We start from the raw sequence: 16622 nt of genomic DNA, 5'->3' as shown, positions 1-16622 counted from the left end.
GCACCAGGTATTTTATTTGTCTAACTCATAACCCTTATTTAATCAGCCAATCTGTGTCCAGGTGGGCCACCATATTGTCTTCCTCAGTCAGGTTGGGAGTTGCCTGGCACAGGACCCTGCCTTGCCCACTATGCCCAGACAGCACCCGCCAGGTAGCCGGCGCTAGTCTCATGTTGCTTGTATTAAACAGATGCTTGCAGCAGAAGGTATAGCACTGAAGTAATGCGTTTTTATCTTAACTTTCATTTACTTTCTTCCCTTAGAATTGATTCCATTCTTGATGTGACTTTCAGCTGTCAGCTGTCTGCACTCCCAGACGGGGTGATGGCCTGGCACCAACGGAGCATTACCCTGATGAATCATGGTCGAGGTACTTTTCCACTGGGCCAGCCGCCACAGCCCCTTCTCCATCCTTCGGAGAGCTCTGTCACCTCGCCTTGTAGCACTTATGTCTCTCCCACTGGCCTCCACTTCTTGTGGGCAGTTTCTGGATGCCCAGGCCTAATCCAGTGCTGGCACTCAGTTAATTCTCTCTTCTTTTAAAGGGAACAATTACCACCTTGAGGAAGGAGGCCTGGAAGCTAAGTCTCTGCTATTGCATCCGCCTTCTTCTCACGAAGACCTGCAGCTTGAAAGGAGGGGAGGGAGAAATAGCCCTAAGCTCCAGGAAGACCAAGCCCAGCCGCTGTGATGATTCCAAGGAAATTCAGGAAATCCTTGCTAATGGCCAAACTTCCTGGGTTTGAGATGCAAAAGGAAATCAGATCCCAGGGTAATGCTTTTACACTAAGCAAGAAATTGCAGGATATAAAGCTGTGCAGACCGTTGCCTCTGATTAAGAAAGCGATTCCGAGACTCCAGCCTGGAAGGAACTGGGCCCCAGTGTTAACTGTGGTTAATTCTGGCTGGAGGGATGATGGGTGATAATTTCTCCTTTTTCTTTTCTGTACTAACCATTAATACTGGGGGGATGGGCAGTTAAAAATCAAAGGAAGAAAACATAAAGAAAGCCAAATCCTTTTCCATCCGTAGCCGTTCAAGCTACTGCCTGGACACGCTCTCCTTGAAGCTGGGGCTCCTCTCTCAGCCCCACCTAACATGGCCCAGCTCCTTCCTGGGGTCACTCCGTGTTCCTCAAGCACTTCAAACTCATCCTCTCCTGCCTCTGAGCTCAGCATATGGGCCTCTCCCCTTCCTTTATAAGCTCCATCCGTGACTGCCTTCTGGGGGTCAGCCACATAGCTGAGTGAGGACCACATGCTTCACACCAAATGATACAAGAAGCTTGTTCCAAATCTATGTGGGTTTTTTGACATTTTAGAGAGCAGATGCTTTCCCATGCTTTCTAATTCCCTATTACATCTATACATCTCTTTTAAAAGATCCTGCAAGTCCTTTTAGTGTCTGGACACTTTCTTTTTTCCCAATTTCACCTGCCCCAGTCCTCCTGGCCAGTGCTTCTGTTTCCTGCACAAGGAAACAGCCTTGCAAACATGATGAACCCTGAAAGCATGCTGGAAATGAAAGAAGCCAGGTACAAAAGACAACATACTATATGATTTCATTCACAAGAAATGTGTGTAACAGAAAAATTTACAGAGACAGAAAATAAATTCCTAGTTGTTTAGGGCTGGGAGAGTGGGGTGAGGCCTCTCTACAGAGATGGCAATGCCCAGGATTCCTTTGAAGATGTTGTTTAAATATCACAGCATAGTCAGACAATAGTGAGGACAGTCTGGCATTGGTGTACAGATGAACAAATAGATTCATGCAATAGAAGAAGCTAAACCAGATTCCAGCCTCCTGATTTACTTCCAGTCACCTGATTTAACAAAGTCAAAGTCACAAATCAATAGGGAGAGGATGGTCTTTTCAGTAAATGATACTGTATCAATTGACTCGTCATATAGAGAACAAAATGAACTTTGGTCCCATACACACACAAGTCATAAAAGTTCATTCAAAGTGGATCATAGACCTACATTTGAAAACAAAAGCAATGCAGGGTCCTGGAGACAGGGTCCAGGTGGGAGAATATTTTTATGACCTTGGGCTAAGCAAGAGATTCATAAACAGGACACAAAACCACTAACCACCAAAAAAAGTACTGATAAATATGACAATTAAAATGAAGAATTTATGTTTATCAAAAACAAAAAGGGGAACCATCGACTGGGAGAAAATAGTTACAATACTTGTATCCAACCGAGAATTTATATTCAGGTTAGAAGACTCAAAAACAAAAAGGCAAGCAATCCACTAAGAACAAATTCTGGGCAGAAGACTTCACAAAAGATCTGCAAATGACCAATGACATCAGGTAAACATGGATTAAAACAACAAGAAGACACACCCACAAGATCCGTGACAATTTTGAAAATGAAACCCTGAGGCGGGCAGAATTCTAAGGTCATGTCCCAGATTCCCCCTCTTGGTGTCCGTGCCCTCCACAGTCCACTTGAGTAGGGGCCAGGCCTGTGGATATGATGGATGTCTCTTCTGTGATCAGGTTACATCATATGCCAAAGATGGAGGGATTTTGTGATTAAGTCTCTAATCAGTTTACCTTCAAGTTCACCAAAAGCGAGAGTGGCCTAGGTTGGCCTGGCCTACTCAGGTGAGCCCTTTAAAAGAGAGCTCAAGCCTGCCCTGAGCTTGGAGAGAAGCTAGCTAGCCTTGAAGAAACAAGCAGCTGTGAGTTCTGCAGCTTCACAGAAATGAATTTGGCCGACAATCATGTGAGCTCCATTAGAAATGCACCCTAAGCTCCCTCAACCTCTCCCATCCCCCACAGCACCTATTTACTGATTATCTGTACGTGATAGCAGGGCAGGAACTAGACTCTCAGCCCCCTGAGGACAGACATTGTCTGTCAGTGCATTTCACTGTCTGTCCCAGCACCTTGCACAGAGCCTGGCACATATCAAGAACACGGCACATTTTTATTCAGACAGACTCCTTAAAGCTGGAATCTAAAACCAATGGCTCCTAAATTCAGCCAAAAAGGTTAATGTGACACCTGTGCTTTTATTACCCATTTCTGCAGATGGAAGGGTTGGTTGTCTGTGGCTATCTCAAGTGAAATGCAGAATTAGTGAATAAAATTTTCATCTGAATTTAAAGAAAATCTTAATAAGATTTTGTTATTGCAATTTTGTTGGTACCACTATGGAGTAAATTACACTATTCAAATAGTCATTTCCTTCCCTGTAGAAGAATTATATTAGGTTAAACCAAATACAATTGAGGTATTCAATCACTTTTGACTTCATAAAATGCCAATCTCATATGGTTCAACCTAATTCTTCCCTGTCCCTTTGATGTCCAGCTTGATCATGCTATTTTCTCTGGCCAATAAAACGTGATCTTTAGTGGCACGTGTCACTTCTTAACAAAGTCGTAGTGATTGCATGTTGGCCAGCATGCCTTTTCTCTCTGCCATGACCACCAGAAATTTTCCACATAGAGGTTTTTCAACTTGCTTGGGTCTCAGAGTGAAATGACAAAGAGCAGAGCCATAGCCAATCCATCTGGACATGTAGCACAACTGAGCAATACACCTGTGTGGTTATAAGCCTCTGAGATTTTCATTACTGTGGCATAACCCAGCATGTTCTATCAGTACGTTCTCTTTTACTTTGCCTTGCAATAGAGGTACATTGTGTGTGTCTGCCTCACTTATATCCCAGAGTCCAGCAAAATTTCTTGTCCATAAGAAGCCCTTGAAAAATATTGATTGAATTTAATTAAGTGCTTTTTTTCTGCTGGGAAAAGAACTGGCTGAACACAACCAAAGACATTTTGTGGCATTTATTAATGCCTGTTCTACTTTTAAGCCTAAGGACAAGAACCACCCATGAGCCAAGCTGTATTATGTCAGCAAAACTCCCAGAACCATTAAGCCTCCTTTAAAGCTGGCAGGGAGCTGTTTCCAGAATCAGCATGAAATCCAGTACTCAGCATGCCTCTGCTAGCTCCTCCTCTGGGGGCCCTCCTGTCACTCTGAGCAAGGCAGTAGGAAGTGGGAGGTGAGTTAGGACCAGATCATGTTAGGCCTTCACAGACCAGGAGATATAAAGCAGTGATAACCTATCAGTGGAAACTGTCAGAGGTTTTCATGCAGGGGAGTGCCCACCTGATATTTTAAATGTTGTGACAGCTTACTGGCTAGAGAATAGATTAGAAAGAGACAGGAGTAGAAACAGGGATGGAATAGAAATTTTCTCAGAAATCATAAATTACCAATTTTGACAAAAGAAAAAATCTTAAGTAAACCAGTATCTATGGTGAAAAAGAAATATTTGTAAAAACAAACAAACAAAAATCACCTCTGGAAAAATTCTTGAGGCTAAATGGTTTCATGGTTGAATTCTTTGAAACTTCACATAAACAGATTTTACATTCTTTCAACTGATATTGACCATGGGGAAAAAATGAAAAACTTCCCAATTCATTTTGTAAAGCAAGCACATCCCAATACTAAAACTTGTCAAAAATTAGGAAGAAGGTAAAAGGATCATTTATTGCAGATGATACCATTGTATTACTGAAAACACAAGAGAATCAACTAAAAAAAATGAATAATTCAATACGGTGACCAGTATAAAAAATTAATTTATACAAGCATTAGTTTCCCTATAGACCAGCAATAAACAGCTGAAAAGTAATAGAAAAAAAATTTTATAGAACCAAAAATATAACTAGAAAAATTAATTATAATGAAAATATAAATAAATATTAACATTTTTAAAAATTAAACAGAACTACCTAGGAATTTACTAAACAAGAAAAATACAGGAGTTATATGAATACAATTACTGAAGGATTTAAATAAAGACTTGGCTAAATGGAATGACATACTGTAATATTCCTAGATGGGAAAAACATGTAACTGGAATTTTCCAACTCCTTCATCTGTAGATACAGAAATCTCACCAGCTCACAGGCCCCTCCTACATGACAGCCGGACTTTGGCCCTACCTTACAGTTTCCTGGGTTATTTCTGACAGTCCCCAGAGTATTCCACATCACACAAGTGCAGGAATCCTCTGCCCTTCCCTTGCAGTGATTCAAGTCAGCTGTTGGCAAAGCCTCTAGGGGCAAGCTCACAGTGCCCCCAGTGCCAGTGGTTCATGGGAGAGGGGACGGCCTCCTCCCCAGGGTACTGCTGGACTCCCTCCTCCCATGTCCCCAATTCAGAAAACACTTGAAGTGGTGGTGTGCTGGCAGTTCTCTAGAGAGAAAAAAAAAAGTTTATTACAAATTTTACTGATATAAGGGATACATAGCATATGATTCACAAATAATAATAGTTTCTAAAGCCAGTGTGCTTCCTGATTTTCTACAGCCTGCCATAGAAAAGTGGTTTTTACATTTTCAAATGATTGAAAAAAATCAAAAGAATAGTATTGCATGACACATGAAAATTATATGAAATTTAAACTTCAGTATCCACAGATAAAGTTAGTACAAAAACCCAGGCTCACTCATGCATCTAGGTATTTTCTATGCTTTTGCTCTGTAAGAGCAGAGTTAGTCATTGTGACAGAGACTGTGTGGCCTACAAAGCCTAAAGCGCTATCTGGCCCTTTACATAAAAATTTGCCAGCCCCTCCTCTAGACAACCAGGAAAACAATCAATCAAGCCCTAGTTTGTAGCATTTGCCACTTTCCATGGTGTAAATACTCCCACAGTGCCAGTGTCAAGTCTGCCATCACTGAATGTGGAATTAGGAAGGATGCACAGTAGCATATCGTTACATAGTATTTCCACCATATAGACAACAACAGATGTAAATAAGCATAGATTGTAGTAAGGTGTAGTAAAATGACTAACGAATGATGAATTTTGAATATTCATTACCTTTGTTCCTCACATAACTCATTTAATTGTAAGTTTATAAGTTTAATTTTTAATAATGGTTCTGTTTAACAACCAGCTTGGAAAATTCTTGGAAATTCAACAATTGGGTCTCAGGAGCCAGCTCCTGCACACCACTGATTTGGAGTGACCAATGGCATGTCAGGGGTGGCAGCCCTTGTGGCTCTTGTCTGTGCCAGGTGCCACAGAAATGGGGACAGTGCTCTTCTCTGCGCCCCATTCTGCCACCATTGTCCTGAAGAACAGCACTTCTTGTCTTCTCTATCTTCAAAATGCAGATTTTATTCACAGCCTTCTCTATCTTCAGAGCACCAATCCAATCTTCCTCTCCTTCCATGTACACAGCCTCCTCAAGGCAAATCTCCTTCCTCCAAAGACAAACAGTTACCTGGAAGATCCATAGGTGGGAGAATCATCCGTCCACAGAGTCACCAAACACAGCTAGTGCCACAGTCTGACTGTTGGTGTCCTCCCAAAACGCATATGGAACCTGATGCCCAACGTGATAGCGTTTGGGAAGGGGGGTACCTTTTGGGGAGTTATTGTCGTGAGGGCTCTACCTTCATGAATGCGATTACTGCCCTTATAAAAGAGGCTCAAGCAAGCTCCTTCACCCCTTCTGCCATGTGAGGACACAGCAACAATGAGCCATCTATGAAGCAGACAGCAGCCCTCACCAGACACCGAGTCTGCTGACACCTTGATCTTGGACTTCCCAGCCTCCAGAAATGTGAGAAATAGATTTCTGTTGTTTATAAATCACCCAGTCTATGGTATTTTTGTACAGCACCCCAAATGGACTAAGACAGCTAGACTCTGAGTTTCATCTCAGGTTTACAGGAACAAGCACCCTGATAATATTGTAAACTTAATGTAATTCCAAGTTTTTAAAAGTAGAATTTTTTGGAACTTCAAAATAAGCAGTTGGAAGTTCAAGAATACTGAGAATAGAAAAACATTTCTATCAGATATTAAAATATAAATAATTACTAATATATAATACTATAGAGAAATATTCACATTAGTGCTATAAAAAGTTGAGAAATGGACTCCTGTGTAAGTAATCAGTGCCTGAAATAAGTAATATTCCAAATCAATGGGAGAAACAGATTTTAAAAACAAATAGCATAGAGAAAACTGGCTGAATTTCAGGTATGAGGTAGAAAAGTGTATTAGATCTCTATGCTATTTGCCAAAATTATTCCACGTGTATTTAACTTTTAGAAGTAAAAAATTAAAATAAATGTATTGAAAGGTATTATAAGTATATATATAAAACCTTTGTGTGGCAAATTATTAAGTGTGACAACAAAGGCAAAATCCAAAAAGAAATTTAAAATAACCATATTTAAGAGACAAATGATGAACAGAGAATATTTCAATACAGGACAAAGATAAGTAACACAGAAAAAAGATTAATAGGTTATATATAAAGGATTCTTGGAAATAAATAAGAAAACTTCAAACAGCAATGAAAAACTTGAGATAAAAACAGGCAATTCACAAAAAGGATAAATAGAAATGTTAACATTTTTAAAAACCTATAGTTTTCAAAGAAATATAAAAATCATAATATATCATTTTTCTTTAATCAGATTGCCAAAAATTAAAAGTATGGACAAAACCCAGTACTGTTAAGGATGTGCGGAAATGGGCACTCTTTTTTTTTTTTTTTTTTTTTTTTTGAGATAGAGTTTCGCTCTTGTTGCCCAGGCTGGTGCAATGGTATGATCTTGGCTCACGGCAACCTCCGCCTCCCGGCTTCAAGCAATTCTCCTGCCTCAGCCTCCCAAGTAGCTGGGATTACAGGCATGTGCCACCCCACCCAGCTAATTTTGTATTTTTAGTAGAGACAGGGTTTCTCCATGTTGGTCAGGCTGATCTCGAACTCCCAACCTCAGGTGATCTCCCCACCTCAGCCTCCCAAAGTGCTGGGATTACAGGCGTTGAGCCACCATGCCCGGCCTGCACTGTTATGCACTATTGATGGGAGCATAAATTAGTATATCTTTCCTAGGTCTTTTGACCACAGTAGGAAGTGCATATACCTTTGAGAGCAACAAACCCATGCCTGGAAGTGGAGAAAAGACATGGTCTGCAGTATTGTTAAAATAGTGAACGGCCAGGCACGGTGACTCACGCCTGTAATCCCAGCACTTTGGGAGGCCGAGGCAGGCTGATCACGAGGTCAGGAGATCCAGACCATCCTGGCTAACAGTGAAACCGTGTCCCTACTAAAAAAAAAAAAAAATACAAAAAATTAGCCGGGCGTGGTGGTGGGCACCTGTGGTCCCAGGTACTTGGGTGGCTCAGGCAGGAGAATGGCGTGAACCCAGGAGGTGGAGCTGGCAGTGAGCTGAGATGGCGTCACTGCACTCCAGCCTGGGTGACAGAGCCAGACTCCGTCTCAAAAAAAAAAAAAAGTGAAGAAGTAGAAACAATCAAAGTGTCCAATAAAGAAATGGTTAAAGTTTTTTTTCTCTATAAATACACAAGGGAAGACCAAAGTTTAAACCTTTATAAATAGTGGTGTCCATATATATTTACTGATAAGTGAGGGTGTCTGTAACATACTGCTACACGGAAAACAGGCTACAAAACAACATGTATGGCATGGTCCCAAAAACGTCAACTTGCCAATGTCTATGTGTAAATAAGCACAAAGAACCATCCACAACAAAGTCGAGTCATGAGAAGTCTGGTGATTTTTGCTTTTGTTTTGTGTGGTGTGTATGAGATATTTGGCTTGTTTACAGAGGCTACAGATTTTTACACACACACAAATATAGCTATTCACATACACATTTAGTAAAAGACTTGGAAATATAATCACTGAAATGTCAACACAGGTCACTTCTTGATGAAATTACAAATTATTTTTATTTTTTTTCTTTTTGCTTACACGGATGTTCTACAATAGGGTATTCACTTTAAAATCAGAAAAAAAAAAAAACATTAAGGCTATTCTTTTTTTAAACAAAACAAAGATTCTTGTCTTGAGGAAGGCTTAGGCTCACAAAAGAAAAAAAAAGTAAAGACTCTAATACAGTAACAGCGATGGTGGCTCTGTGTCTGCGACAGCATAGAGACCAAAGAAAGGAATGGTCAGTACCAGCAGTGGGAGCCAGGGAGGCTCCGTGTCACATGGAAAAGTGAGTCATGGAAGGTAATGAGGAGCTCACGAAATGGACAGACAGGGAAGCTATGGGTGTTTGAGTCGGAGGGAAATCACCTCCACGGAATTACACTCGAAGGGTTGTCCTTGCTTCTAAGGGTGAATATGGAAGACCACCTAAAAATTTTTCTACAAAAAGTGTCAAGGGCATTGGTCCTCACGTTACTCAGTGTCCCCTGTAACACAATCCACATCATAAAAGATTCCAAACGTTTAATACCTGGACGGTTCTCTAGCTCTAAAAGGTGATATGGTTAGTTGCATCAAACAACAAAGGCTATTCTAGAACTTAACGTTTTCCTTTTCAGTTGCCAGAAAGCTCAGTTTAGTTGGTGTTTATATGTGGTAACCACCTTTCTTTGATTCCTGATGAAATTCTGTCTATATGGAAGACCATCAAATAAAGAAATATTTTTATTCCAACCTGTGTTTCATGTTCAGTTGGTCAGAGCCCGTTCATGCACGCAGCCTTTTTCAGTGGGTTCTTTATCTGAACCACAGAACACAGGCAGTGATTCAGGTAACTGTTTTCTCAGCTCTAAGGATACTATGTAACAAAGGCCATCCTAGATGCATAGGAGAGAAGTTAATTCCTTACATGTAATGGATAATGGATATCTTAGGGCAGAGGATCTCAAACTTTTTTTTCTTTTTTTTTTGGTGGGGGGACAGGGTCTCACTCTGTTGCCCAGGCTGGAGTGCAGTGACATGTCAGGGCTCACCACAGCCTTGATCTCCCAGGTTCAAGCGATCCTCCCACCTCAGCAAGCAATGCGAGTCGCTGGGACTACAGACACACACCACCATGCCTAATTCTTTTTGAATTTTAGTAGAGACGACGTCTCACTATGTTACGTAGGCTCATCTCGAACTCCCGAACTCAAGCAATCTTCTCGCCTTGGCTTCCCAAAGTGCTGCGATTATAGGTGTGAGCCACCATGCCCAGCCAATCTCAAACTTTAATGGATGTCTGAATCACCTGTAGGTAGGCCTTGTTAAAATAGATTGCCTGCCATAATCCCATAAAATCTGATTCAGTAGGACTGGAATGGGAGCAATAATTTGCATTTCTAGCAAGTTCTCAGTAATGTTGACATTGTTGGTCTCAGGGACCACACTTTGAGAACCACTGCCTTACGGGATTAGGATTTCATTTCTCTCACAGCAGACTTAAGAGGAGCCCATGAGGTGATTGTTAGCACCTAAAATTAAACATAAAACCAAACATACATCAAATATGAAAGGGGCCCAGGACCAGCTGCTGAAACCACTGCACTGGTGCAGTGCTTATACAGTGGCCATTACTACTAGAATTCATTTGCATTTTGCTTATCTTATTCATGTCCCCTTTGGGCCAATCTAATCAACAAAGAGCTGGATTTGGACTGTTTTCATTTTCTAATCTCTTCCAAATTTTGAAGTCTTTGGCTTTTAAAAGGGACTACAGTGAAAGGAGAAAAGCTATTTAGTAGGCCAAAGTTTAAGAGCAAAAGCTTAAAGTGAATTCTGTTCCAATGAACTGTACTGAATGTTGGCATGGGAAGGGAGAAGGCAATCCGGTGTTTTGGGGTCACCAAGGCTTGTGTGATGGGAAAGATGAGAAAGCAATTCCAACACCTCAAGGAGAAAGTGGCATTTTGGTGAGAATTGAAGGATGGGTGGAATTAACAGGCAACAATTATTAGGAAAGTGGCATTCCAGGCAGAAGAAATAGCACAAATAATAGCAGGAAGGTGGGAAACAGGGAGATGGAAAGGTTCAGTTGAACTGGTGTGCCAGATACACACAGAAGCACTGTGTGAGGTGGACATGGAAGGGCCATGAACGTAGGATAGGAAGTTCAAATGCTATTCGCTACGACAGTGTTTCTCAAATGGGAAACCTAGACATGTTCTCCAGGAACCACATGTTCTTTACAAGAAACTATACTTTTTTCATTGAATTTTGATAATTTTTTAAAGACTCCTAAATTTAATTTGGATGGCCTCCTGTTACCTGAGTACTACCACTTTAATCTGGTGGTACGTTTGGGATCACATTGCTGCCAGGTAAGAATCAGAAGATAGCACAACTTGTCATATAAGCAATCTTCACAGCAGTTGTATATTTTGAGTTGAAGAACAAAGTGGGATCTGCAGTAATGCGTTTCTCCTTAAATAAGTTCTGTATATTGTGCTCAGCTCCACGCAAATACATTTAAAAACTTAGATAAAATGTATAATTTTCTATGGATATAATTGATCAAAACTGACCCCAGAAAAGACAGAAAGCCTAAGCATATCAATTTTCATAGAGGAAATGAGGAAGTTGTCAGTGGCACACCCTCAAAAGAGCACTAGGTTGAGAGGATTTCCTAGTGGAAGTCCACTAACTCTTTAAGGAGTATAGAATACCAACTCTTTTTTTTTTTTTTTGAGATGGAGTTTCACTCTTGTCAACCAGGCTGGAGTGCAGTGGCACCATCTTGGCTTACTGCAACCTCCGCCTCCTGGGTTCAAGCAATTCTCCTGCCTCAGCCTCCCACGTAGCTGGGATTACAGGTGCCTGCCACCATGCCTGGCTAATTTTTTGTATTTTTAGTAGAGACAGGGTTTCGCCATGTTGAGCAGGCTGGTCTCGAACTCCTGACCTCAGGTGATCCAGCCTGAGAAATGCCTCGGCCTCCCAAAATGCTAGGATTACAGGCATGAGCCACTGTGCCCAGCCTAGAATACCAATTCTTTTGAAGCTGTTCTGTAACAGCTTAAAATTAAAAAAAAAAAAAAAACCCTTTCAAGTATTTTCTATGAAGCTAGTAAAACACCACAAAACCTGCAAAGATTAGAGCTATACAAAAGAAAAATGCAGACCAGTATCATTTATATTTATGCAAAAATCCCTAATAGCAAACAAAATCTAGCAGATTTTAAAAATAACATATCTTGACCAAATGGGATTTATTCCGGAAATGTCATGATGGTTAAATATTGAGAACTGGATTAATAGCTTTCACCAAATTAATTAAAGAGGGATAAAAATATTATTTCCAGACATATTGAAGATATTTAACAAAATTCAATCAGCATTCTTCACTTAAGAAAAAAACTCAACAAAATATGAATAGTTGGATACTTCTTTAACCTGATAAAATATTTCTCAGCCCAAAAGCCAGCAGCATGGGGAACCACTAGAGCAAGCTTGTCCAACCCACAGCCCGCAGGCCACATGTGGCCCAGGACGGCTTTGACTGCGGCCCAACACAAATTTGTAAACTTTCTTAAAACATTATGAGACTTTCTTGCGATTTTTTTTTTTTTTAGCTCATCAGCTATCATTAATGTTAGTGCACTAGAGGCTTTTCCACTGAAGTCAGGAGCGTGACAAAAATGACTACAGTTATCAGTTATTGAACAGTGTCATTCATGCACACAAAGCTCAGTGGGTTTTCAGTGCTGCTCAGAATATCCTAAATGTCTCTAGTCCATTCCTTCTCCCCAATCCTAGACATCTATTCTCTCATGCCTTTCACACCTTTCCCCATCTTACTTGCAGTTGAGAATTCTGTTTCCTAGTTTACTGAGACTAAGGCAGAGACTTTCAGAGACTTACCCCTCCACATCTACCAACTTTACCAGTGGCTGCACCACATACTGTGCCTTCCTACCCCAGATAAACACCTGTGCATTTGCAGAAGTCAAGCCAACTTGTGCCCTAGCTTCCATCTCATCTCACCTCCTCAAGGACTTGTTCCAACAATCTTGTACTCTTCTATATCATCAATCTTTCTTTTCCTACTGGGTCATTTCATCAACAAATAAGCCACCATCTTTTGTTATTGTTTTTGGTTTGTTTTTTGAGACAGTGCCAGAGTGCAGTGGCACAATCACAGCTCACTGTGGCGTCAACCTCCCCAAGCTCAGGTGATCCTCCCGCCTCAGCCTCCCAAGTAGCTGGGACTACAGATGCACGCCACCACACCCTGCTACTTTTTGTATTTTTTGTAGAAATGGGGTTTTGCCATGTTGCCCAGGCTGGTCTTGAACTCCTGGATTCAAGCTATTCTCCCACCTAGACCTCCAAAAGTGCTGGGATTACAGGCGTGAACCACCGTGTCTTGCCAAGCCACTATCTTAAGAAGAAAAGACTACTTTTGCTACTAGCAACCATCACCTTTCTCCAGTCCTCTTGCAGCAAAACTCCTCAAAAAGAGTTCTATTTGTCCCCACCACTCCATCAGAACAGGCCCTGGCAAGATCACCAATGACATCTGTACTGTCCACATTGCCAAACACAATGGGCATTTCTCAGGCTGCCTCTTAACTTGACCTACGAGCAGCATTTGACACATCCGATCTTCTCCTCGCTTCATTTTCTTCACTTGGCTTCTAAGACACAACGTACTCTTGATATCCTATTGACGTGGTGGTCACACCTTCTCATTCATCATGGCTACTTCCTCTTCTTCCAAAGCTCTTAATATTGGAGTGCCCCAGGGCTCATTCCATGGTTCTCTTTTCTTTCATCTTCATTCTCTCTAAAGATGATCTCATCCAGTTTCAAAGCCTTCATAGCACCTAATACTTTGAAGATTCCCACATTTTTATGTCCAATAATGATTTCTCTCAATTCCAAATTTGCATATCCAACTGCCTGCCTGCCATTTCTACTTGGATGTCTGACATGTCAACCCTAACATTCAATACTGCGACCAATACTGCAATCATGATCTTTTCCATCAAACCTGCTCTACCTGCAATCTCTGCTACCTCAGTTCATGGCTTCTAGTTGTTTGGACCAAAAATCTTGTCATTACCCTTAATTCTTCCCTTCCTTTCACTTGCCATATCTGATCCATTGGAAAATCTTCCACCTTCAAAATAGACAGGCAAAAAGCAAATGGGAAGAAAAGATGACATGAGTGACAATACAAACCAAGACCATGAGCATGATGTATGTGAAAGTCATCAAGAAACAGATGCCATTGGGACCAAAGGCCCCTGTTTGGACATAATAATAAATGTTTCCACAGGGAATAGGTTACATTCATATCATGAAGATACGGTACCAAAGACAGGCAAAAAAAAAAAAAAAAAAAAAAAAAGGCTGATGTAAGTTCCTGACCATGGAAAGTTCCCCACATCCCCTCCTTTCCTCCTCGCTAAAGAAAACGTGCATGAGAGATATACATACCACAGTTTGGGAGGGAAAGAGGCAATGGAGCCTTAGGAGAACAATTTAAACTTTCTCCATCACTTTGGACCCCTGAATCAACATTTAGAAATTTATAAAGTCACATGGCTTTTACTTAGAAGTACCTTTTTCTCTTATGGGACCCCCCAAAGGCCCTCTCCATCACAACACTTATCTTACCCCCACCATCACCCATGCATCACCCATGGGCCATCTCAGTCTCTGATGCGTAGTTTTCCATGCTACTGTAGTTTTCCATGCTAGATTTTATCACATATTACTTTATATTTTCTTTTGGCAGATTCCTCGTGGACATCTTTGTCGTCTTCTTAGGCCTCCTGTGTGCTGCATGTTGTACACTGAAGACACCAATTGACCCAACTCCGTCAGGTCAAAGCTTCTCCACATGGAAAAAACCTGTTAGCCTACACCAAGTGATTATCTTTATAACCAGGCCCTATAGCTGTTTCCAAAGCAAGAATCCAGCATCTTAAAGCTATTTTAATCTGTTAATTACTATTTAAATTATTCTGGTAACCTTATTTATCAAATGTCAGGGCTTGAAATCTTTCAGGGAAGTTATAATTTGATACTTACCTATGATTGATTCTCAAATGTTAAATTTAAAGGTATGTATAAATGTCATTTGAAATAGTATGGTTCTAGAAATGTTGAGAACAGATTGAATTCAACTCATTTAGTAATCCGGAAATACTATTTTAAAAGGGAAGTTTTCAAGACTTCTACTGAGACAGTAGAAGTAGTGTGTTAAGAGCCCAAACTTTGGTATCAGAAAGATACATTTCAAGCCTAATGTGACTCTGGACAAGTGGCTAAGTCTGCTTCCGAACCTGCAGAATAGGAGATAGATGTGACTATAAAAAGGACAACAAAGAGGGGCCTTTGTGATGATAGAACTGTTCTGCATCTTGACTGTATCAGTGTCATTATCTTGGTTATAATATTGTATTAGTTTTTCAAGATGCTGTTGGGGGAAAACTGAGTAAAGGGTACACAATATCTTTTTTCTTTTTTTTTTTTTTTTTTTTTTTGAGATGGTGTCTCATTATTTTGCCCAGGCTGATCTCAAACCCCTAAGCTCAACTGTTCCAATTGCCTCAGCTTCCTGAATAGCTGGGACTACAGGCATGTGGGTCTACATTATTTCTTACAGAAATAGAAATTGACAGGTAGGACATAGTTAAAAAACCAAAACTTCATTTTCTAAACCCAGGTAAGTTCTTGGAAATAATTAAAGCTCTTTCCAAATAGGACCAAATACTAAATATTCCCCATTTTGAAAGTTTGGAAAGTTTTATTTCTTACAACTACATGTGAACCTACAATCATCTCTAAATAAAAAATTTATAATTTGTAAATGTTAGTTTAAATTTTATATTAATTTCAAAACTATCCTAGACAATCACATGATCTTATCTAATTTTCTATGATGGAGGCAATAAACAAAGACTCCAAATTTCCAAATTTTAAATTTAGCAATGATATAACCAGAAGGTGGCGCTATTACCACATGAATATACCACAGTAAGGCACTATTAAATTATCAAAAAATACAGATTTCATCAATCAAAACTGTAAATGCTAGCCTCAATTCAGCAATATTTTCAACGTGTGTCTTACTTGAGGTTTAAAACATACAATTTAATCATTTAAAAAATAGATAACATACACAAATCCTATATGGACTAAACTTCTAAACACAGAGATCTGGTATTATGCTCTCATATCTTTGCATTTTTGATACAAATATTTCTTGCCTCACCAACTGTTAACAGAACTTTTGATAAAGGTACAAGCACCACTTACAGAAAACTCCTCAACTGCAACTAGAAGTGAAAGAAAAGCTAAGAAAGGGATTTCCTTTTTGTTAAAGCAAAAATGTTCACAACTTTCCCTTCTTGTTTCAGGTTTAGGATAAAAACATTAAAAATACTTTTCAAAGGAAAAAAAAAAAGTTGCATCAGTTAATAATAATAATTACCGAGACAGATGTAGCTTTTATCCAATTCCATTTTATATAACGTAGAAAGTGAAGTTCCGAAACACACACACTTGCCTAAAGTCACATACGGCAGAACTAGAGTTGAAGACAGGTGCCAGGATGCTGGGTCTAAGACAGCCATTATATTCAGACCAATGAGACACTAGGCAAGAAAAAACTTTTATTACAAAAGGCAGTATTTTTCCTTGAACCATGTATTGTTAGCCTAATTCTACTAGTCAAATTAGTTTAGATCTTTTCAAAAATGGACAAAATGTGTCCAGGAATAAGCTTTAAATAAAATTTATGTATCCATAAAACACAGCTACATATTTGGAGCAGCATCAACAAGACCATAGCAGCAGTGGACAAACACCATGGTAACAATCAGGTGT

This window comes from Pongo pygmaeus, chromosome 8 (assembly GCF_028885625.2).
Source record: "Pongo pygmaeus isolate AG05252 chromosome 8, NHGRI_mPonPyg2-v2.0_pri, whole genome shotgun sequence".
In the NCBI taxonomy this organism is placed as follows: Eukaryota; Metazoa; Chordata; class Mammalia; order Primates; family Hominidae; genus Pongo; species Pongo pygmaeus.
The sequence above is the reverse complement of the archived record's forward strand: the minus strand, read 5'-3'. Positions refer to the sequence as shown.